Raw genomic sequence first — 22,740 nt, forward strand, 5'->3', positions numbered from 1 at the left:
CAAAAAGAGGGGTCCTGAAAGCAGGTTCCTGGTTGCTCCCTTCATAGTTGAATATAGGGGCTTTTACATACATGCTGATGGGGCTGAGTTCCCTGTTTGTATAAGGTGTGAATTCCTTGTGACTCCACCCCGCTCCCTCAGTGCACACGTGGGCCCTTAGTCCACTGCGGGCATGTTTAGGCAAGCCCCCTGTGCCAGTTCCCTTATCTGCACAAAACATGAGTGGGAGGTTCTCCAGAGACCCTTCACTTAAGGTCTGCCTAAAGCAAGCTGACCAATTCCTTTGAGTGATATGAGAAATGCTCTTATTGGTGAACATGATCGCTTGTTAATTAGCACAACGACGGTAAGAAATGCATTCTCATTGGAGAAATCAAAGTATTCAGGTTTTGTGTATTGGCTAAAATATTTTAGAGACACACATTACCTTCCATGACCAGGGCATGACCATCTGACAAGGTTGTAGCACGTACCCTGCTCTAAAGCAGGCATCTGAGGCTGGGTCACCGCATGACCTTGGCTTCAGCCTCTGACTTGGGAGCATTTCTGTTCTTGCGAGGATAACGGAGAGAAACCGAATCCTGCTCTGGTATATTGTTTTGTCTGTCTTGACAAAATTTATTCTGTAAATGTGATGTTCATAGGTCCCAAAAGAGAGCTGGGAGTTCATTTGCGTCCATGGAAATGATTGCATGAGCTGTGTTGTGCCTGCTTGCCAATAATTACTTACTGAATAAATGTCCACGTGATAGGACAAACTTGGTTTGAGATTTGCTTTTCTTATAGCCTGGAAAGAACATGGTGAGAGAATGGGTACATTCTTCACCAGCTACCGTTATCTACAAACAGAACTTGTGAGTTGGGCATAACCTTTAGGCTAGTTCATTGTACATGTAAAAAGAATAGATCACTTTATTCATCAAAGTATGAATGAAAAGATCAGACTTCAAATGGGCAAGTACAAGGCCCTGTATTTGGACCATAGAGTTGTTGCTTTAAAGGAAAATTTCTTTGCAGCCTCAGGAGCTATCTAGGGAAGGGTGGAAGAGGAGGATTTCAAAGATTAGCTGATGGCCACATTAAAGGCCAGAGGGCCGGGACTGGAATGCCCTCTCTGGGGAGACAGGCATGGTGGAGAATGTGGAGATGGAGTCCTTTCGAAGCCAGTGGCAATGAAGAAAAGACTTTGGTTAGGAAAAACGAGCCCCATTGCAATTATCTTTGCCCATAAAGATTTGTGATGTATTTCCTTCCCTTAAATCAACACCAGACCAGACCCAAATGCCAGCAAGCACATAACAGCAGTGACCTCACAAGCAGTAGGACAGTGCAGTTAAAAACAGACCCTCTGGCCGAGGAAGCAGCAGTTAAGTTTCAAGCCCCCTCTTATCATTGTTTTCCTGTTCCTCATTTCCTTTGGTTTGAGACTGGAGAGCAGGTTCTAGGGGACCAAGGCAAATGACACAGGAGAAATTTTATTCCTGGGTGAACATCTCCTTGACTAACCAAATATTTAACTGTCTATTTTCATCTCTAAACAGGATAGTGGTAAGGATGGGAGGTGGTTAGATAAGGAGGGATCTGTCCTCTGCTCATTCCTCCCTGTTACAAGAATGATCCCACACTGACTTCCCTTCGCTCCAAATTAGACTGCTTTATTTCTCATTCAGGCATCATAACTCATTGATTGTTTTAGCTTGCTCAGGGTACTGTAGCAAAGTACCATAGACTGTGTGTCTTACAAACGACAGAAACTTGTTTCTCACAGTTCTGGAGGCTGGAAGTCTGAGATCAGCCGTGCCGGCATGGCTGGGTTCTGGTAAGGGCTTCTCCGGGGTTATAGACAGTCAGCTTCTCGTATTTTCATGCGGCAGGAAGAAGCCAAGAGAGCGCTCTGGATTCTCTTTTCATAAGGGCACTCATCCTGTTCATGAGTACTCCTTGTGACCTGATGGCCTCCCAGGCTTCACTTCCAAACACCATCACACTGGGGATTAGAGTTTCAATATGTGAATTTGGGGAGGACACAAACATTCAGTTCATTGTACTAACTTATCACTCTGCTTCTGAATCTATGTTGTCTGCAGTTTCAGGAGGGAAGGTGAGAAAGACTGGCCAGCCCCGAACGGAGGGAGATAAGGCGTGATATGGTTTCAACAAACTGAAAAGAAAAGCGGACTTCTTTGCAGGCTCTGGCTGTTCACTTTCCAGATGCAAAACTCTCCACCTTAAAGTAGAGCCCAGAGCAGTAAGACAGGAGATTTGATCCAGATCGGAGGCACATCAGCTGGGTGACGTGGGAAGATACGACGGTGCATGTTTGACACTTTCTATTTTCACTTCTGTGGCAGGTGCGCCTGCACGCACAGCATAGTGAGGCTGCAACGGTGAACCCGGGAGATCCTGTACCTCCTTCTGCGCAGTTCCTCCCCAGCCACGCAGGGAGTTCCAGAGTCTGGAGGTCCCACACTACCTTTCGAAAGAATGAATTCCAGACCCAGAAAAGCCCCTAAAGGAGATTCATTGCAAGCAACCCTCCCGTTTTGTGCAAGAAATAGCAGAGGCCCCAGAGAGGGGAGGCGATTTGCTGCCTAAGGCAGCATCTGTCAGTGGCAAAGCTAGGGCTGGAACTCAGGGTTCTCTATCCCTCTTCCCAAACCTGGCACCATTTCCCTGGCTTTCTGGGTCTGGAGTCCCATGCCAGAGGCCCTCTGTTTTCAGAGTGGAGCTCATTGAATATGTGTGCTCTTCCTACTCAAGTGCTTCGAGGCTCCTTCCTGGAAAGGTAAGAAGGGGTGGTGGATCCTCCATAGATAAGGATTGTTGATTATTCTCTGAAGACTAGATAAGGAATGGGGTGGGGAGGTGTTGTAAAAGAAATGGGGTCTGGGTTGAGAGAGTCAAAGCACATACGTTGGCAGTGCTAATTTGCTGGTACCTCTGAGGCACAAAGTTGCTCATGTTTTCTTTCTTTCTATTTCTTTCTTTCTTTCCTTCTTTCTTTCTTTCTTTTCTTCTTTCTTTCTTTTTTTTCTGAAATGGAGTTTCACTCTTGTTGCCCAGGCTGGAGTGCAATGGTGCGTTATGAGCTCACGGCAACCTCCACTTCCCAGGCTCAAGCGATTCTCCTGCCTCAGCCTCCCAAGTAGCTGGGATTACAGGCATGCACCCCCATGCCCAGATAATTTTTGCATCTTTAGTAGAGATGGGATTTTACCATGTTGGTCAGGCTGGTCTCTAACTCCTGACCTCAAGTGATCCGCCCACCTCGGCCTCCCAAAGTGCTGGGATTACAGGCATGAGCCACCGTGCCCAGCCTCATGTTTTCGACCTAACAGGATCCCCTGTCTCTTCCCATTTTGTGTCACCAGGCTTTGATTCCAGACCAATGCTGTCATGGCTTCACCATGTCATGGCACCCCCATCATTTCACTTGTGACTCCCTTCTTCCTAGGACCCAGGCGTAAATTCCTGAAGAGTTGGTCTGAGTGACAGATTCCCATGCTTTGCCTAAAATGGCCTCTTATTTCCAAATATTCGAGACCTTTCATTTGATCAATCTCATGTGCCCACTGGACTCCAGTGATAGCTTCACATACCTGACTCCTCAGGGAAACACAGCTTCTGTTCAAGTCAAGATTCTCGCTATACTGTGAACTCTTCTGAAACTTCTGGGAGAATTTTCTGACTCCTTCGTATGTGGGAAAAGGTCAGAATGAAGCTCCAAATTCTTCAGCATGTGTAAAAACTTAAGACAACTACATCTTATTTTTATTTTATTTATTATTATTATTATTATTATTATTATTATTATTATTTGAGACAGTCTTGCTCTGTTGCCCAGGCTGGAGTTCAGTGTCGTGATCTCAGCTCACTGCTACTTCTACCTCCCAGGTTTGAGCGATTCTTGTACCTCAGCCTCCCAAGTAGCTAGGATCACAGACATGCACCACCACTCCCAGCTAATTTTTATATTTTTAGTAGAGACAGGATTTCGCAATGTTGACAAGGCTGGTCTCGAACTCCTGACCTCAGGAGACCCACTCATCTCGGCCTCCCAAAGTGCTGTGATTACAGGTGTGAGCCACTGCACCTGGCTGACAACTACATTTTAAAGCAACTTTATTCTTAACGAAATGACCTTTTAATGACTTTCTTGCCCATGTGGATATGAATAAGCATATCTTGCCAATATTCCTGTTAGTGTTTGACTGTGATGCTATTGTTACACAAAGAATGGGCAGGTGGAGCTAAGCAGAAGGAGACAGTCAGATACCTGTGCCATGAAAAACAGAAGAGAACCAAACAGAGTGCATCCTAAGGGGCAGGGGAGGTCAGCGCAAGTGGGGACAAAGCCCAGCTTAGTCAATGAGCACTTCATGGCAGACTAGTCAAATTATATCTCTCGGACTAAGATCTTCATTAAAGGCCTGCACCTCAGAGACATTTCGGCCTACCAAGGTGCATCATTATGGAAGACTGGGCATGATAATAGTAATTTAAATGAAGTTAAAAGAGCAGTTTAAATTAGAACTGATATTCACATTCCAACTTCTCTTGAGAAGAGCCTCTGTTGGATAAAGAAAACTCGCTGAGCGAAATAAATCAATAAAAGGTAAACTTTACCAGCCCTGGAATGCAAGGTTTAGAAACATGTGCACACCCCATGCCTTTAGGGGTTCTGTTGTTTTCTTCCACATCGTTTCATTACAGAACAATTTTCTGCAGCAACCTGATCTACCTTGTGACCCAGTAAGGCATGCTAGGGTTTTAAATCAAATGTTACCTTGTCCCTATTAGCCTTATTAATGCAAAATATCTACATGGTTCCCTGTTAAGGAGAGTTTCAAAATGCCTCTCTTGAGAAAGCCTGGATAAATTGAGGATGGAGGATTTTTCCTGCCTCTAAGCTGTGCTCCACTGCAATCTTTCACATGCTCTGTACCCAGAAGGTGATTATGAGATAGCTTCTTGGAGAAAGGGAGGAGGAAAAGGTCATTTTCTTGCTGCATTTTATAACACCCAACAGAGGAAATGCACAGCATAGGTGTGTGGGAGTTTGGCTGACTTCTGGTAAAAAATAAACGTGGTTTCCTGTTTGTCTCTTATTTCCATTCCTTCCTTCCTTCATTTCATTCTTATTTTCATTCAAGTGGTGAGGAGTGACCAGTACTTCCTGCCAGGAATAACATTTTATGCAGGCAAAGAAGGTATCATTTGGGGACTAAAAAATATCAGTTCTTCTTACAGACTTCCAAACATTCTCACCTTTCACTCATCAATCAGTATCATTCCTTAAACTAATGTTGAGTGTTTTAACTTGGGCTAAATCATCATGTTATTTGGAAGGCTAAAAGACTGGCATCTTGATGCATTATAATTTTCTCATATATCTGATTAGCTTGGAGCAATTTCAAATGGAGAGAGAATTCCATTACCCATTCATCTATCCACCTACCCACCCACCCACCCATCTTTCCATCCATCCATCCATCCATCCATCCATTCATCTGTCCATCCATATGTTCACCCATCCATCAAAGGAGGATATGAGTTGAGTGCTGTGTATTGAAAAGACAGAAGGTTCAAAGGCACTGAAGAATAACAAGCTTGGTGTGTGTTTGTTTCTTTTAGAGACAGATTCTTCCCATGTCACCCAGGCTGGAGTACAATGGCATGATCATAGCTCACTCTAGCCTAGAACTTCTGGGCTCAAGAGATCCTCCTGCTTTTCCCCCTCAAGTAGATAGGACTATAGGCATATGCCATCATGTCCAGCTAATTTTTAAATATTTTTGTGGAGATGAGGTCTCACTATGTTGCTTCGGTTCCTCTTGAACTCGTGGTCTCAAGTGGCCTCCCAAAGTACTAGGATTACAGGCATAAACCACTGTGCCTGGCCAACCTTAGTGTTTTTAGGGAAGAAAATGTAGATTATGGAGCTGAAGCATAGTGAGATGTGGAAAAGGTGGGAAGGGAAAGGGGGATAGAAGGAAGAAAAGAGGAGAAATGGGGGCCACACCAATAGAGAGCCCCCCTGTAGACTACTGTTGAAGACTTCTGGTCACTATTCTCAGTGCAACGGGAGCCCACTGCAGGGGGCTTTAGTCAAAGGGATGACATAATATAATTTATATTTCAGAAGCATCACTCACTGCTGTGAGGAGAATAGACTTTAGGATGGCAAGAATATAAGTTAAAGGTCCAAGAGAATGGTGGCAGTGCTGATGGAGACAAAGGGACAGATTCAGGTTGTGGAGCTGATAGGGTTTGCTGGTGGACTGGACATAGAGTGAGAGGGAAAGAAATTAACCAATGATGGCTTCTAGGTGCAAGGTTTGAGCAATTGTTTGAACACTGACATCACTGGCTGGGACAACAAACACTGAGGAGATGGTCAGACATGGGGAATAGGGGACAACTAACAGCTTTGTTTAATATACTGAAGTTTGCAGCATCTATGAACCCTCTGACAGAAGGTGCCTAGTAGGCAGGAGTATATATAAGACTGGACCTCAGGAGAGAGAGGTCAGGCAGGAGATGGACATTTGGAAGTCATCAACACATGGAAGATATTTAATGCTGTGAGACTAGGAAAGGTCACCCAGAAAAGAGTGTTGATAGAGAAGGAATGCTGGGGAACTCCAGCATTTAGAGATTGATAAGAAGAGGAGGCGGCAAAGAGGAGGTTGATGTCATTATTAGCTCAGTTTGTAGCTTGTGGGCATGGAAATGGTAGATCACCAGTCAATAAAGAGTTTTTACTGAGGCTTGGAAAAGTCTGATCTTCCATATCGGAAATCAACATTTTGTAGTTACATTGGCTATTAGGTCTCAGCAGCTGAATCAATTACTCTGCATAATATATATACTGCATGGAGTGACTTAAAAGTTTGGGGAAGCGGGAAAAATATACAATTTCTATGCATTGCCTAAAGAAATGGCAAAGAGACCTGGAGAAATTCCACCTTATTGAAGTCAAGATGTTTCAAAATCTATTCTCTGTTTATCTAGTTAGGTCAGTGCAGTGGTAAGAACAAGATGAGAGTCAGGATTCCAGTCTTATCCTCATCATCTACTAGCTGGGTGACTTCCAGCAAAGTGGTTAACTTCTTTGAGCTTTCCTTCTATTAATATACCATATTGAGTTAGCAGTACTCATATGATTGTGTGTGTGTGTGTGTGTGTGTGTGTGTGTGTGCATGTGTATACGTATATGAAGAATGCTGGAGACAGCACATGAAAAGTACTTGGCACATGGTCAGAGCTCTGTAAATGGTCATTTTTATAGTGATAGTTACTGGCTCCGTCTTTTCCCTTCAGACTGTTCTGCTCCACATTGCGCTCATTTCATACTTATGTCAAGGTTTCCTTCCATTTTGTAATGTTTCTCCTCCTTTATGCTTTTCCATTTCCTACCAGACTCCTCTTCCATGTCTCTTATTCAAACATTTTTAAGCTTGGCCTGTGTGTTAAGTTCTGTGCCTGGAACTGGACATCAGAAACTCTTCCCTAACTATCTTAGCTTACCATCTATCTTCCACCCATGCATCCACCCACCCACTCACCCTCCCCATCCACTTATCCATCCACCTACCTGCCAACCCACCCATCCACCCATCCACTCATACATCTGTCCATCCACTCATATATCCACCCATCCACCTACCCATCCACTCATGCATCCACCAACCTACCAACCCACCCACCAATCCACTCATGCATCTGTCCATCCACCCAGCCACCCATCCATCTATCCATCCATCCATCCATCCACCTACCCCCTAGGTATTTCTTTACTCCCAAATGATTTTGCACAATCTAACATTGATCTTACCTAGCCTTGTTACTTCTGATAATTCCAGGTGTGTATATTATCTTTCTCAGTGAGACTATAATTTTCTGAGTGGGAAGAGAACATTTAACACTTAAAAAAAAACTCATTAGCACGTAGAGCAAGAGGCCAAATACCTAATGTGCTTGCAATATATTCATGTTAAAATAAAATGAGACCTGGAAAATGATTTGCCCAGCCTGGCTGGGAATATTGTCCAAACAAAGTCCTCCTTGGTTTCCCTGCCAGACTGCTGCCACGTGGCTGTTTTCAGACTGTGATTTACGAGATGAGCAGAACGGCCTCAATTACGCAAATCACACAGAGCTGCCTAAGGAAAACGCCTGCCAATTGCAGGGGAGTCTGCCGATATTCATTTATGCTTGTTGGAGCTTTTAAACATCCCGTTGGCCCTCTGTCACAGGCACATTCACCTCTGAGTCACCTTGTGCTCTCTCTAGTGTCTTCTCTATTCCCTGGAAATAGTTGCTGTATTAGTGCAAAACCACACCCAATTTCTAAAGCCTGGCTGCCATGATTTTTTATTCACCCACTTCTTTGCCAGACATTTAATGAGCTGCTGTTGAGGACTAGGTGTGGACTGGGCTTGGGGGAATACAGTGGTGAATAATACATAATCACCACTTTTTAGGAAATCAGAGTCCTCAAGGCAGACAACAGACCACCACCATTCATTGTGATAAACATTGTAAAAGTGGAGCAAAATAGAGAGAAACTAATTCTGCCTGTGAGTTGAAAGGAAGCTTCCAAGAGAAGATGAAAGATAAGTAGACATTCCCTAGGAGATAAGAAAAGAAGAAACAGTGGAGACACAGGGAGTATCATGTGCAAAGGCACAGAGGAGTATAAGAGAGAAGGGTATTCAATGGCCAAGAGATGGTTAGTGTGAAGGGAAGGGCATGAATGTGAGTGGGGGATTTGAAGGAGGTAGGTGAGGAGAAGCAGGAGATGAAGCTGAAACTGATGAAGAACGACCCCATGTGAAATGATCAGGATTGTGGCTCTCATTGTGTAGAAGCAATGGAGAGCCATTTAAGGAGTGAGGACATAGAGTTTCATTTGTGTTTCAGAAAAATTTGACTGACAGGGAGAAGAGTTACTGAGCTATGGTAAATGCAGAGCAGAGATGACGAGGGCTAAAACGAACATAGTGGAAGATGTATGGGGATGAAGAACATCATTAATTTGAAGGATGCTTAGAAGGTAGGAGCTATAGATGCTAACACCAAAAGTGAGAGGCATGAAGATTGATCCCAAGATTTCTAGTACCAATAGCTTGGTAGATGGCAGCTTTATTGAGTGAGTTGGGGACGATGGGAAGGAATCAAGCTTTGGAGCTTTGTAGGGAATGTGATGGTTTGTGTTTGGGACATATTGAACTTGGAGACACCCAGGTAGATCTATAACTCAGGGGAAAAGTATGAAACTCCCAGTACTGTTGTTTCTGGGCCTTAAAACATCTCTGTCCTTTCCTTTGCTTACAACTTTAGAGTAAACTGGGAATCTTTATCATCTTGAGCTTCAGCATTAGACAAGTTTAAGTTCAAATTCTATCACTCAAATTTACCAACATCCTGATTTGTTCATTATTATTATTATTTTTTGCAACAGTCTTGCTCTGTCACCCAAGCTTGAGTGCAGTGGCAGGATCTTGGCTCACTGTGACCCCCATCTCCTAGATACAAGCAATTGTCCTGCCTCAGACTCTTGAATAGCTTGGATTTCAGGCATGTACCACCACACCTGGCTAATTTTTTGTATTTTTGTATTTTTATTTTTTATTTTTTTAATTGCATTTTAGGTTTTGGGGTACATGTGAAGAACATGCAAGACTGTTGCATAGGTACACACATGGCAGTGTGATTTGCTGCCTTCCTCCCCATCCTAATTTTTTGTATTTTTAGTGGAGACGGGGTTTCACCAGGTTGGCCAGGTGGGTCTCAAACTCCTGACTTCAGGTGACCCACCTCGGCCTCCCAAAGTTCTGGGATCAGAGGCGTGAGCCATACCACACCTGGCCCCAACATCCTAACTTGATACAGGTTAACCCACAGCTACCAGCCAGCTTTTACAACAGAAAAACAGGGACTATTAATATCAATCTGCAGGGTTTGTGATAATGCACTGAGATGTGGAGACATTATAAACAATAATCAGGCAGTGAAGGTTCTAAAAAGATCATTCTCTGCACTCGAAAAGGCTCTGCACAGATTGAGCTATTTCCAAGTTTCTCCACTTAAAAAAAAATCCAAAAGATTATTTTGAGAAATGGACTTAGGCCTGGAAATGTGTTTGTCTTACCAAGGCCCTGTTTCTTCACCTTAATTATTTTTGGAGTAAGGCTGCAGATTCCAAAGGACACTGGGCCATGAGATTCAACTCATGTGTTCTCTTTCCTGGCATTTGAAAAAAAAATTTTTGGAAAAATCTCCAAAACCTTCTGTCCACACAGCAGCCCTCAGTGATTACTGCAATTGCTCAATTGTATAGTTATTCACGAGGCTCAGATTATAGGGTTACTTAGCTAAAGTCCCTGTGACTCCACCAGATAAAACTAAATTAAAAAAAAAAACCCAAAACATGCAAACGCTGGATATTTTCTGAGCATATGGCAGTATTTAGTTTTAGTCAGCAAGAAATAGGAACAAAACAACACAAAGCAAAACTGTGGGCAACTTTTCTTTGGTTCTATTTTTCTGTTTTGTTTTGCTTTTCAAGGATGTGGATATCTGAGACCCAGGCTTGGTTATACAGAACAAGCTTCTTTTGAAAATACCTGATATTAATAAAACGATAAAAGTCGAGCTCTTTGCAATTTTTATGTAGGCCTTGCTCCAAAAGTGTGTTGCTAGATAACGTGTTTTGAAACTTGGAATTCAGGTTTGCATAGAGATGGTGGTTTATAGGTCTCCAGGACAGCCTGGGCAAATAATCCTGTTTAGCAAATGCCACCATCCACCATCCTGTTCAAGCTAGAAACCAAGAAGTTACTTTGAAAAGCATCCGCTCCCACCTGTGACGTCCACTCAAACCACAGATTTTGCCAGTCCACCCCAAACGGTGTCTCCTCATCTCTTCTGCCTCCGCCTTGGTCCAAGCCCTCAGATCTCTTGCCTGAACTATGGCATTAGTGTCCCAACTAGAGTCTCTTATCTCTCATACTCTGACACTCCCTCCGGATGATGGGTAGATACATCCTTTTAATGGGCTCTCCCATGTTTAAGACTCTTCAGTAGGTTCCCATTGCCTGTGAGGTAAGGCCTGAAGTCTTTGGCCTGGCTTCTGAGGTCCTTCTGTAGCAGGGCCTGGTCCCTCTTCCCCTCACCTGGTCCCTCTTCCTCTCACCTGGTCCCTCTTCCCCTCACCTGGTCACTCTTCCCCTCACCTGGCGCCTCTTCCCCATTCATTGTCTCCTATTCCAGTCACATAGGCCTCCTTTCAGTTTCTTAAAAGCACTGTGCTAACTCATCATTGAGACTTCATTAATACTGTTTCCCATGTATATAGGAAGATGCCTCCTGTATGATTGACTCATTCTGATCTCAGTATAAGTGTCACTTCTTCAGGGAAGCCTTCCCTGATTACCTGGGTAGAGCTCATTTCCCCATGGAGGTAGCTCATGAATCTGTCCTTCCCACTAACCTCTAGGCTCAGAGGCTGGTGTAGATGGGTAGAGTTCATACCTATCTTGCTCTCTGTGATATCCCTCATACCTATACCATGCCTAGAACATTACAGACACTCGTGCAAATATTTGCCAAATGAATGAATGTGCTCGAGGTGCAGGCACTTGTCACTGTACATGACACTATGTCCCTGTGAGAGGTGCTCAGAGTTCTGCTGCCTCCCGTGGCTGCAGGGCTTACCCCTCCCCACAGCCACCCCATTGGGTGAACAGTCAGGATAGAGATGGCGTCAGGACAAGCCATGATGGTGGCTGCCATAGTCTGTAACCAGCATCCCAGTGGGATAGGGGGAGGGAGGGAGCCATGATCTGAGCACCACAGAGCAGAGCGGCAAGGGCTCAGGTAATGGGCTGAGAGCAGGTACTGGGGAGGGCAGACAGAGGACTCTTGCAAGCAGGGACACTGTCATACTTGCTGTTTTAAGCCCAGAGCCTGGTCCAGACCCAGAGAGTGGGAGACGTGCAGGAAATAACTGCTGATTGGAGAGGAAAATGAATGCAGAGTCTGAGGATGGGGGCCCTTCCTGCTGTTCCTTCTTCCCCAAACCCTCCCTGCCTCACTCCCTTACCTGTTACCCCTAGGGCCCAGAGTCCCCTGCAGATGTCAATCCCTAAGGACAGGAAACCATAGATGGAGGCTCATGTCAGAGCACCTCTCCCCCCGGCTCAGGACCAGCCCAGTTTAACCAGGATCACTGATTTCCACCTCGAAGCATTTTTGATGGCTGTTACAAGGTACAAGGCACATGCATCTTTATCCAGTGACCCTATTAAAGGTTACAGTGCAAAGCAGATGAAGAAGTTTAATTACCATGCAATACAAAAGTTGTAATTTCTAGAATTTCAAATAAAAGGGATCCCTGACCTCCACAAAAATGGAGCTCAGCCCGTTTCTGTGGGCTTTGGTCTTTCTTCCTCCTTGCAAACAGCAAATCGCAGGTTCTTGATTTTCCCCTTAGCAGTGGTCCTTGCCTAGGGATTGGGTCTCTCTGTCTATCCCCAGGCCTGGCTCTGGGCACCTAGCAAAGAGCAGTGCTTTTCCGGTCTGGGCTGTAGGGAAGAGTGAGGGCTCTGTTCTTCCTAGCAGGAATAGTGGCAGGGGAATGCTTCACTGGAAGGGAGAAGAGTAAATCATCAGAGAGACAGGCACAGTTTCCAGGTTGGGGTGCAGGAGTGATTCTAGAATAAGGGGCTGCTGTTTGTTGGATTTCACAGCCTCAGTCGCGTCTCTCATCTCTCTATCTGAATTTATTACACATACATGGACACACACACACACTCATGCATGCACACCAGGGTCATAAGTGGCAGAGTTTCAGCCTGAACCCATCTTCCAGCTTCTGACCATACACGACAAACTTTAGCTTGCTCCCCTCCTTTCCTCTGATTTTCGCCCCCTGTGGAGCCCGCCCAGCTTCCAAAGCTCTAGCATCTTCGTTATAGGGCTTTTGCTATGGAACCTGCCTGCCCCACTCAGCTGCCACGAGGTTAATGTATGTATGTCTTAGCTCTAGAAAGCAGCAGTCAAAATTGGATGAACAAAGAAAGAAATAGAAATAAAATGAATTTTTGTGCATGTATCATCATACATTAATTATTCAACAAATGCATTAGATTTTATTATTAAAAAAAAGAAGAAAGGGTGGCAGAAGAATCCATTAGCATTTGTTACAATGCACAGGCTGTTTTACTAAGAGAACTGAGAAAAGAACACAGAACAAATAAACTGCAGGGCAGGATGGGGTAAGAATGTATGTGGTGGTTGCGTGCAGATGTGCAGGGTAAGTTTCTGCTGATCAGGTAGAGAGAGGTAAGCAGGTATGTGGCAACACTGTAATAACTTGAAACTTCAGTTTTTTTCATGGATAATAATGGATTATTATAATGGAACAATAGTGTGGATTAAAAGAGGTAAATCCCCAAAAGCTTTTAACATAGCACCTGGAGCAAAGTAGTTACTCAGGATATTTTGGCTGATGCAATTATTATTAATTCTAACTTCTGACTTCTTCCTTTCCCGAGTCCTCCGAGTAGAAGACATGCTTTGTTTTTCTTTTTTAAATACAGATCTTTCTTTGTGTAATTAATGGGCTCCTGCACAGCTGTATATAATTCAGATCTACCGTCACTTGTGAAACTAAATCGATTTTTTGAGACAGAGTTTAGCTTTTGTTACCCAGGCTGGAGTGCAATGGCACGATCTCGGCTCACCGCAACCTCCGCCTCCTGGGTTCAAGCAATTCTCCTGCCTCAGCCTCCTGAGTAGCTGGGATTACAGGCACGTGCCACCATGCCCAGCTAATTTTTTATATTTTTAGTAGAGACGGGGCTTCACCATGTTGACCAGGATGGTCTCTGTCTCTCGACCTCGTGATCCACCCGCCTCAGCCTCCACAAGTGCTGGGATTATAGGCTTGAGCCACCGCGCCCGGCCCAGTCCTTCTTTTTAATGCCTGCGCATGTCATCTAAGTGTTGGAAATCTCCTCTGTGGGTCTCAAGCACTTGTTGGTTTCCATTTAACTTTGCTTGGGTTCTGGAAGTCTATTATTTGTCTAAAAGAAAACATGTAGGTAGGGGAACACTGATGTTTAGCCCTCATTGGCACCTGTATGGAGCCTGCCCACCTGTATGGAACCTTCCCTCCACTCAACAGATGGAATATAGTGGCTCATGGCTAGAACAACAGTAGAGACAGAAGCTTATACATAAACTGCCAGGTCGTGCACAAGGTATGCAGGCTGGTTTCATGCCACTGCACTCCACCCTGGGTGACAGAGCGAGACTCTGTCTCAAGAAAACAAACAAACAAACAAACAAAAAACACCAGAAAACAAAAAACCCAAACACATAAAAAAGGGAATTTAAAGGCCCCACCCAATACCATCAAAAGTGGAATCACTACAAGCCTGGGAATCTGCATTTAAAACAGGCTATCCAAGTGATTCACATGCATGCTCAAATTTTAGAATCACAAGAACCTATATATAGAAACTATCGCAAAAACATAACATTACTTCAGAATAGCCTTGCCTGAATTGGGTACAGAAAATCACAGGTGAGGCAGAGGAATGGGAACCAGGACCATTTTTCTTCATATCGCAGAAACCTCCCTTTTCCCTAGACCTCTTCCTCTCCTTGAAATGATCGTGTCTCTGAACACCACAGCTGCAAGTGTCTGCCCTCAGACCTTCCCCTAAACCTCAGGTAATTGACTTTCATATAGGCTAGATTTAGTCTTTTGTGGCGGATGAGATCATTGTTCTCAGTTCTTGACTTCCTTCTCTCCTGTGAGCTTGCAGTGGAAAAAAAGTGGAAGAGAATGCCTCTCACTCTCTTATGAAAGAGAAGCATTGATATTTGCTATTGCAAACCACTCAGTTTTAGGATCATATGTTACTCAGCATGATTGAGGCCAGAACTAATTCACTTCTGAAAAGAGAAAGAATTTAGATTGCCACTGGACCACCGAAAGACTTTAAAATATTACAGAAGAAGGGCTCACTGTGGTGTCAAGGGCTTGGAAAGGGGTGAAGAGTTGCCCAGACTGACAGTACTCCTGCACGGCAATGTCTGTACAGAGACTGTGGTGCTCCTTCCAGCCAGCTAGTCTCTTCTCCGCCTTCATGTTTATGAAGTGTTAGAAAGGGTCTTGCTGGGGCAGACTTGCAGTGCCTGCAGAGGAGCCAGATAGCATGTGGTTACCAAGTACCACGTGCCCACTCCAAGGCAAGGTGTACTTTCTAAAGCAGGCAGTCCCTGTTCATGCCTCTCGTTTTTTAGTTGGACTTCCATTTACCTTTCTTAGTTTTCTGTAGCCTTGGGGAGGCAGATACAAGGGCTATCACCTTATTTGCTGCTGGGAGCCCGGGACTAAGTTCTAGTTCTGACTGTGCCGCTCACTATGGGACCTTGACTCATCACCCATCTCTACAGTGCATTATCAATTAAGATCTTTCTATAGCCATGAGATTGCATGATTTACCGTAAAAAAAGGGCATGTTGAGAATGTCATGGGTTGAGAGTCGTCCTTCCCAGTGTCAGGATTTAATGTGTGATGAGGGTCCTGCCTTAAATATCTCATCTTGCCTCTCTTTGAAGCTGAGAAGCAAAGGAACCCCAACTGCCTTCCACTAGGAAACACACCAACATAGAGTGCCCAGTGGATTCCCTCAACCAGGAAGCCTTCCTTAACAATAGCCTCCTGCTCAGGACAGGTCTACAAGTTGGCTAATCAACAGCAGCTCCTGCTGGGTGCCACAGCTCCAGCAGCACCAGACTCTGGCTTCCAATTGCTTTGATCCCAGATTTCTATTGGTTTTCCTAGTTCCTGACCATCTCACTCTCACCCAATTTCTCTCTTCTGGTTTAGCTTGTTTGGACTGGCCACAGAGTCCCAGATTTGGCGTGTACATTAGTTTGTCCATTGGAGCTCATACCTGCTCTTGTTCTGTCCATGTGTGGCCACTGGGAGAATGATGCCCAGCCTAGATTCTTGACCAGGAAACCCTCCTCAATCATGCTTGCCCATCCCCGTTGTGTATAGAGGAGGCTCATCAAGTGCTACCTTTACCCACATCTTGATTTATTTTACACTCCACAGAACCAGGGGTGTGGCTGGCAACTGATGGTGGTGGTGAGTGGATTCCAGTTGCTGATGGCCGAGCATGCCCTCCTTTCTGGCTGAGACACCTGGGAGGGTGGGGGCGTGCTAAGGAGTGCGCAGTTGGACACACCACAAGAACCTCATGGCAATTAGGGAGTTAGGCCATTTCCTGCCTCCCACACAGCAGGAAACAAAGATGTGTGTTGTTTTATTTCTGCCAGCATTAACCATAAAGATGCCAGACAGGCTCTGAGATAGAAGCTCTGGAGGCAGGTAGGAGACAGAGGAGCTGACAGAAATCAGAGGCCGTTAGGGATTTTAGAGATCAAATATCCTCCTTCTCAGATGGGGAAACTTAGACCCAGCAAAGTGAAAGCAAGCATTTTCCCAAGGGCTGTCACTTGCTCTTGCATCAAGTCTAAATTTATTTAGGCGTGTCAGGTTGGAGGCTGGGCTCCAAAAATGGTGGTTTCCAGAGTCCACCTTGAAGAGCGGCAGCCTGATGCCAGTGGACCTCAGAGGGGCCAGCCCACCCAGTCATTCTGGTTTGGGTCAGAGCTGACCTAGTGCAGAGCTGTGCCTGCAGTGAAAAATGAGAGAGGCCTCCATCCCTTGGCTCCTCTGGCTCTTCTCTTTCCCCTGATTTATCATGTTGCCTTTCTTCTGTAGAGGCATCATCATCATCACCACTATCATCACCGTTACCATCATCATCATCACTACCATCAGCATCATAATTATCATCACCATCATCACCACCATCACCATCATCACCATCACCATCACCACCATCACCATCATCACCACCATCACCATCATCACCATCATCACCATCACCATCATCACCATCACCATCATCACCATCACCATTATCACCACCATCACCATCATCACCATCACCATCATCACCACCATCACCATCATCACCATCACCATCATCACCATATCACCATCATCACCACCATCACCATCATCACCACCATCACCATCATCACCACCATCATTACATTTTTACTACAGGAGCTAAAGTCTGCATGCATCTCTTCTTCTGTCTGTATCACTCACTGCCCCCCACCCCATTGCTCTCCTGCCTCCTCCTGCCTCACTCCTACTCATCTTTTTGGACCCTAATTTTGGCTTATCATGAAGTATCATCTCTACTGCAAGCCTTTCTGGCTCCCAAATCGGAGTTAGCGCCTCTGTGTTCCTGAGATGATTTATTGCTTGTATAAGTGATCAAGTAGATACTTAATAATGTCCCACTGAGTCTCTAAGTTCCCTGAGAACAGTGACTGTGTTTTCTCCTTCTACATGAATTACATGTCATGTAGGAAGTACTCACCAGGAGTTTGTCACTCTAAACAACTAAGTTTTGAAGGAGGACATTTCTGGATTTTAAGATAATAGGAAGAAAGTTAGATTAACACCAAACTTTTCAAATATGCCTCTTTCACACAAAGTAAAATGAACCTAGTAACTACAGGGTAAGGTATCAGGGAGAATACTTACAACATCTTATGTAGTCAATGTGTAGCAGAAATTTAAAGTATAGAGGAGGAACAGGAGTGTCCAGGAGTTGAAAAAAATCATTAGAAATATCAGAAAACGATTCAATTTTAAGAATTTCTTATTTTTTTCTTTTTGAGGATCCCTGGTGAGGTTTACTGTGCATTATGACTGACTTTAAGAGTTTTGTTTCTCTCCCTGAGCTGCCCTTATAGAGGCAGAGAGGTGACGGGGCAGGTAGGGATGGTGAGAGTGGGGATGATGTTGAAGAAAAACCCTTTACTCCTGCTCTTTTGGTCTTGGTCAATCACAGCACCTTGTTTACTCAGCGTACCCCCGTATGGGGTGCATTGTCACTTCTCAGTCTGCAAACGATATGGGAGAAAAAGGGATCCTTGAAACACTTATATCATGATTGGGAAGCTCTTTGTTATTGGAGAAGACAATTACCCAACTTCATCTCACAGGTTTGGTGGTGCTCAGACTCGAAGAGATTCATGATGGATAAACAGGTCCCAGGGAAAGTGGCAGCATCCTATCTGTTGCCAGGAAGCAGGGAGAGAAATGCTACACTGTAGGATCCCGTATATGGCACTCACTTTTCCATGGCTAGATTAGGGTTGTCTGACCTTACAGCATAACAAGGAAGAGGCTTGTGCAACTGAGAAGAAAGAAGACCCTCAACCCATAGCCAAGAATGAAAACTCTGGTTAGGACATAAACCGAGTAGACCTGATATTCTGATATGCTTCTCTAGAAGCTCTGAGAATGTGATGAACATGGTGGAAAGTCTCTTTGCCAGATGCATTGTTGGTGAGTTGCTCTGCTAATGTCACATTGATTCTCATTGCAGGGGTTTTACTGAGTAGAGAAGAGAATTAGGGGCAACAACAGGATTGTTTAGATAGTTAAAGAATAAATTCCGTGACCCTGTCATTTTTCTGTATATGTACAGGCTTCTATTATTTTTATTATTTACTTTAGTGCAAGGTTCCATAAACTTCCTCTTAAAGGACTAGGTAGCAAATATTATAGGCTTTGTGGGGCATCTGGTCTCCGTTGCAATTATACAGCACAGCTATTGGAACACAAAAGCAATCACAGTCAATCTGTGAATGAGTAGGCAGGGTTGTGTTTCAATAAAATTTTACCTATGAACACTAACATTTGACTTTCATATAATTTCCATGTGTCAAAAATACTGTTCATTTGATTTATTTGTCAGCCATTTGAAAACAATTCTTCATTCACAAGCCATGACAAATAGAAGTGGTGGGACAAATCCGGCCTGAGGGCTGCAGTTTGCTGACTCCTGCTTTTGTGGATGCCTCAATCCACCCCCTGTTGCAAGGAGACTGGAGCTAGTTTCCAAGATAGAAATGAGCGTTTTGAAGTTTCCCCAGCAATTTCACAATCCATTTTCTGGCTCGATACCTGGTCCATAATAAGTCTGGAAAAAAATCAAGCCTGGGCTTGCCTGCCTAACTCCGATGTGAAATCTGCAGCTTCCAGGGATCTTGAAGCGTTCCAGTTCATATTCTAGACTTTATGACCACATTTAAATCAACTTAGGGATACACAGCCCCCTTTTGTTAAAGGAAGAAAGACCTTAACTCCTAGAGTAAACAATTTCAGCCTCATGTTCCTTAAGCACCCATTTTCACCCTGGCCAATTTTCAGGGGTGTAATGCAATCTCACTTCCCAGTGCTGTGGATGAGTAATGTAATGTCATGGAGAGAGTTGTTTATTCCCCCACACATAAGCACCAAAGGGTTAAATAATGGTGAGTCTTCATCTCTGGGTTTTCTTTGACATTTTCCTCTACTAGGCTAACTATGACCTTAGGTGTGGATCATTTACCCTGGATGGTGGGAGCTGATGTTATGGAGAGCTGGGGTGGTGTTTGCTAATGTTTTTCCTGAATGTCTCCAGCAGCCCGGAGTGAAGCACCACTATAACAGCACTTAAAAATAGAGAACGAAATAAGCTTAATATAGCTTTTTCCTCAAGATACCAGTGTAGGCACTTAAAAAATAACTCAGGATGATTCTTTCTGGAGTCTGCCAGGGCGCTGAATTCTGAGACCATGGTGGGATTCTGCTCAAAAATTTTCGGCCTGGTGCAGTGGCCCATGTTTGTAATCCCAGTACCTTGGGAGGCTGAGGTGGGCAGATCACTTGAGGTTGGGAGTTCGAGACCAAGATGGTGAAACCTCGTCTTTGTTAAAAATGCAAAATTAGCCTGGTGTGGTAGCACACTCCTGCAATCCCAGCTACTCTGGAGGCTGAGGCAGGAGAATCACTTGAACTCGGGAGGCGGAGGTTGCAGTGAGCCAAGATCACACCACTGCACTCCAGCCTGGGCAACAGAGCAAGATTCCATCTCAAAAAAAAGTCATTGTTGGCAGTGTGGAGGTGATGGACTGGCATAGTTTAGTGCAGTATCTTGTGTCTAGTAGGCGCTCTATAAAGATTTACTATACGAATAAAGAGGAGTGAGAGTTTAGAAGAGCATTTTGTCAGAACAGGAATTCTGGTTTTCTTCTGGCTGAACTGCCTCTCAGGTTGCCTCTCAGATCTTTGTAGAAACATAGGACATTCTGAAGAGTGGAAATCCAGTCTTACTTTTATGACACCAGAGTCCACACGGCTCCCTGTCTCAAACAGCCACTACCGGCTCAGCATTATCTCCAAAGAGGAATCCAGCTTCCTTGGGCTTTGCTAAAGCCCAAATCAATAAGTGTGTGCTTTCCGCTGCATTTGCAGTTGGTCCTGCTGGAAGCAGGGAATGTTGACCATGTAGAAGCCCTGAGCTCCCACCTGGCTCAAGACTTGTTCTGTATTGTAGAGACTGCTCCTTTGTAGGGGAGAAGGAACTGGGGATTTGGACTGGTGGGAGAAGTGGAGACCAGGGCTCTGGGTTGCCCTGTTTCCTTGTGGGATAACTGGGAAGTTTCGGCAATTTTTAAGCTCCCATCCATAGTAACAATTTTGTTTTTTTTTTGGTGGAGGAGCGGGTGGAGAAGGAGGGGAAGTTGGAAAGAGGTTGCTCTCTGGAAGTGATTAGACCCTGGAGAAAGAGACACATTTCAAAGAAAATTGAGACAAATGTTAAAGATTGTTTATAACCTCAAAATTAGTTCCATGCCCTTGATACCAGAAGCACTTCTCCTCTGGTACAGAAAAGGCAAGTTTGCATATTGAAGTTAGACTCTGGTCTCTTGAAGGGAAATTTCAGGTTCTCCTGATCTTTGAAGCCTTGGTACCCAGCATGAAGCATGATGTAGTAGGTGCTTAATACTTGTAAGTGACAGAGTGAACATCAGATGAGCAAGCAGAACACATGCTCAGCACCATCAGCTTTCCAGGATCTGGGGGAAATTTAATCTTTTCTCAATACTATCCCAACCTTTCTCTACCCAGAGTCAAGCTGTAGCTGCAAAAAGTTCCAGAATTACATTCAACATCCAGATCTGCAATAGTGTCTTGAAAAGGTGTGTAATGTGTTGAATTTCAATCCCTTTGCTGAAAATAAATGGAAAAATGTGTTCTCGCTGCTCATGTCTCTTTGGCTTATCATGTCTTTAACAGTTTTGTTAAAAAGGGAATTTAATTTTCAGACCACTGGGCAACTATCGAACTTTGTCCAGAGCAGCAATTTTCAACCCTGGGGGTATGTTGGAGTTTTCTGAGGGGTTTAAAAAAATCCCAACACACAGATGCACCCTGCACCAATTGTATCTGAGTTTTGGCAGGTGGGATTCTGGACAAGCTCTCAAGGAGATTCAGATGTGGGTAGCCTAGGTTAAGACACCCCTGAGTTGGCGTTTACCCACGCTGAAGCAGCAGGGCCAAATAGCTTCTCCTCCGATTGCAGATTGGCAGTTAAACCTGGGGTCTTTGGAGAGTGGAAATGATCATCCTGTGGGTTACAGTATTTGATTAGAGTTAGCACTTTTTATTTTTGACAGTGATTCCAACAAGCCAAGCAAACTCTGAATCTTTATATAAAAAAGTCATTTAGTTGGATTAAAGTTTTGTTGCATTTTGCCAACTTTTGAATTGGGGGGAGCCTATTAGTGCTAGAGAAATGTCATGATTTCTTTTAGAGCAAGGTTTGTGTCATAATTTTCTGAATCTCCAGCTCCTAGTACAAGGCCTGCCATGTGGTAGACAGTCAAAAATGCTAAAATAATGACAGTAGCTGCTGCTTGCTGGGTACCTACTCTTACATTGAATACCTCCTGTAATCTTCAAAACAACTGTATGAGATAGGTCCTATTAGTATCTTCCTTCAGGAAGGTGAAGAAGGCAGAATTCTAAGATGACCCCAAGATTCTGGCCTTTATTCTGTATGTCTTATATAATTTCCACTCCTTGAATGTAGGCCGGATCCATGAATATGATAGGATCCCACTCCTGTGATTATATTATGGCAAAGGTAAGGAATTTTGCAGATGTGACTAGGTTTTCTCATCAGTTGACTGTAAAGTAATCAAAAGGGAGCTTACCTTGGGTGGGCCTGACCTCATCAGGTGAGCCCTTTAAAAGAAGGGTTAAGTGGCTTGCTTACTACAGATTACTAACACTGTAAGGAAATCAATTCTGGGAACATCCCAGAGTCGCAGATAAGACTCTGAGTAAGAGGATTTAGCTAACTCACCCAGACTCCCAACCCACAGAAACTATGACATAATAAACAGGTGCTGTTTTAAACCACTAAATATGTGGTAATTTGTTATGCAGCAATAGAACACTAATACACCAGTGAAAAGTCATGAAACAGAGAGACTAGGGCTTGGCCAATGATGCACGTTACGAGCTGATGGAGCTGGGAGTCAAACCCTGATGTTTCTGACCCCAAGCTGTTTAACCGTGTCACCACCATTTATTTATAAAATGAGGCTCATTAGCACCAGCCCATTGGCTTTCTGCAAGTGATAAACTGGAACAAAACCAAGGTGGAATCCAAATCTTGCTTGCTTTGTGCAGTGATGTGGAATTAGAGGCAGGGCAGGAGCTGCCAGCATACCCCACACACATGGAGGGCCAGGGCCAGAGGCGTGGAATCAGTGTATTTTCCAGGTCCA

The sequence above is a fragment of the Saimiri boliviensis genome, chromosome 17 (assembly GCF_048565385.1).
Source record: "Saimiri boliviensis isolate mSaiBol1 chromosome 17, mSaiBol1.pri, whole genome shotgun sequence".
NCBI lineage: Eukaryota > Metazoa > Chordata > Mammalia > Primates > Cebidae > Saimiri > Saimiri boliviensis.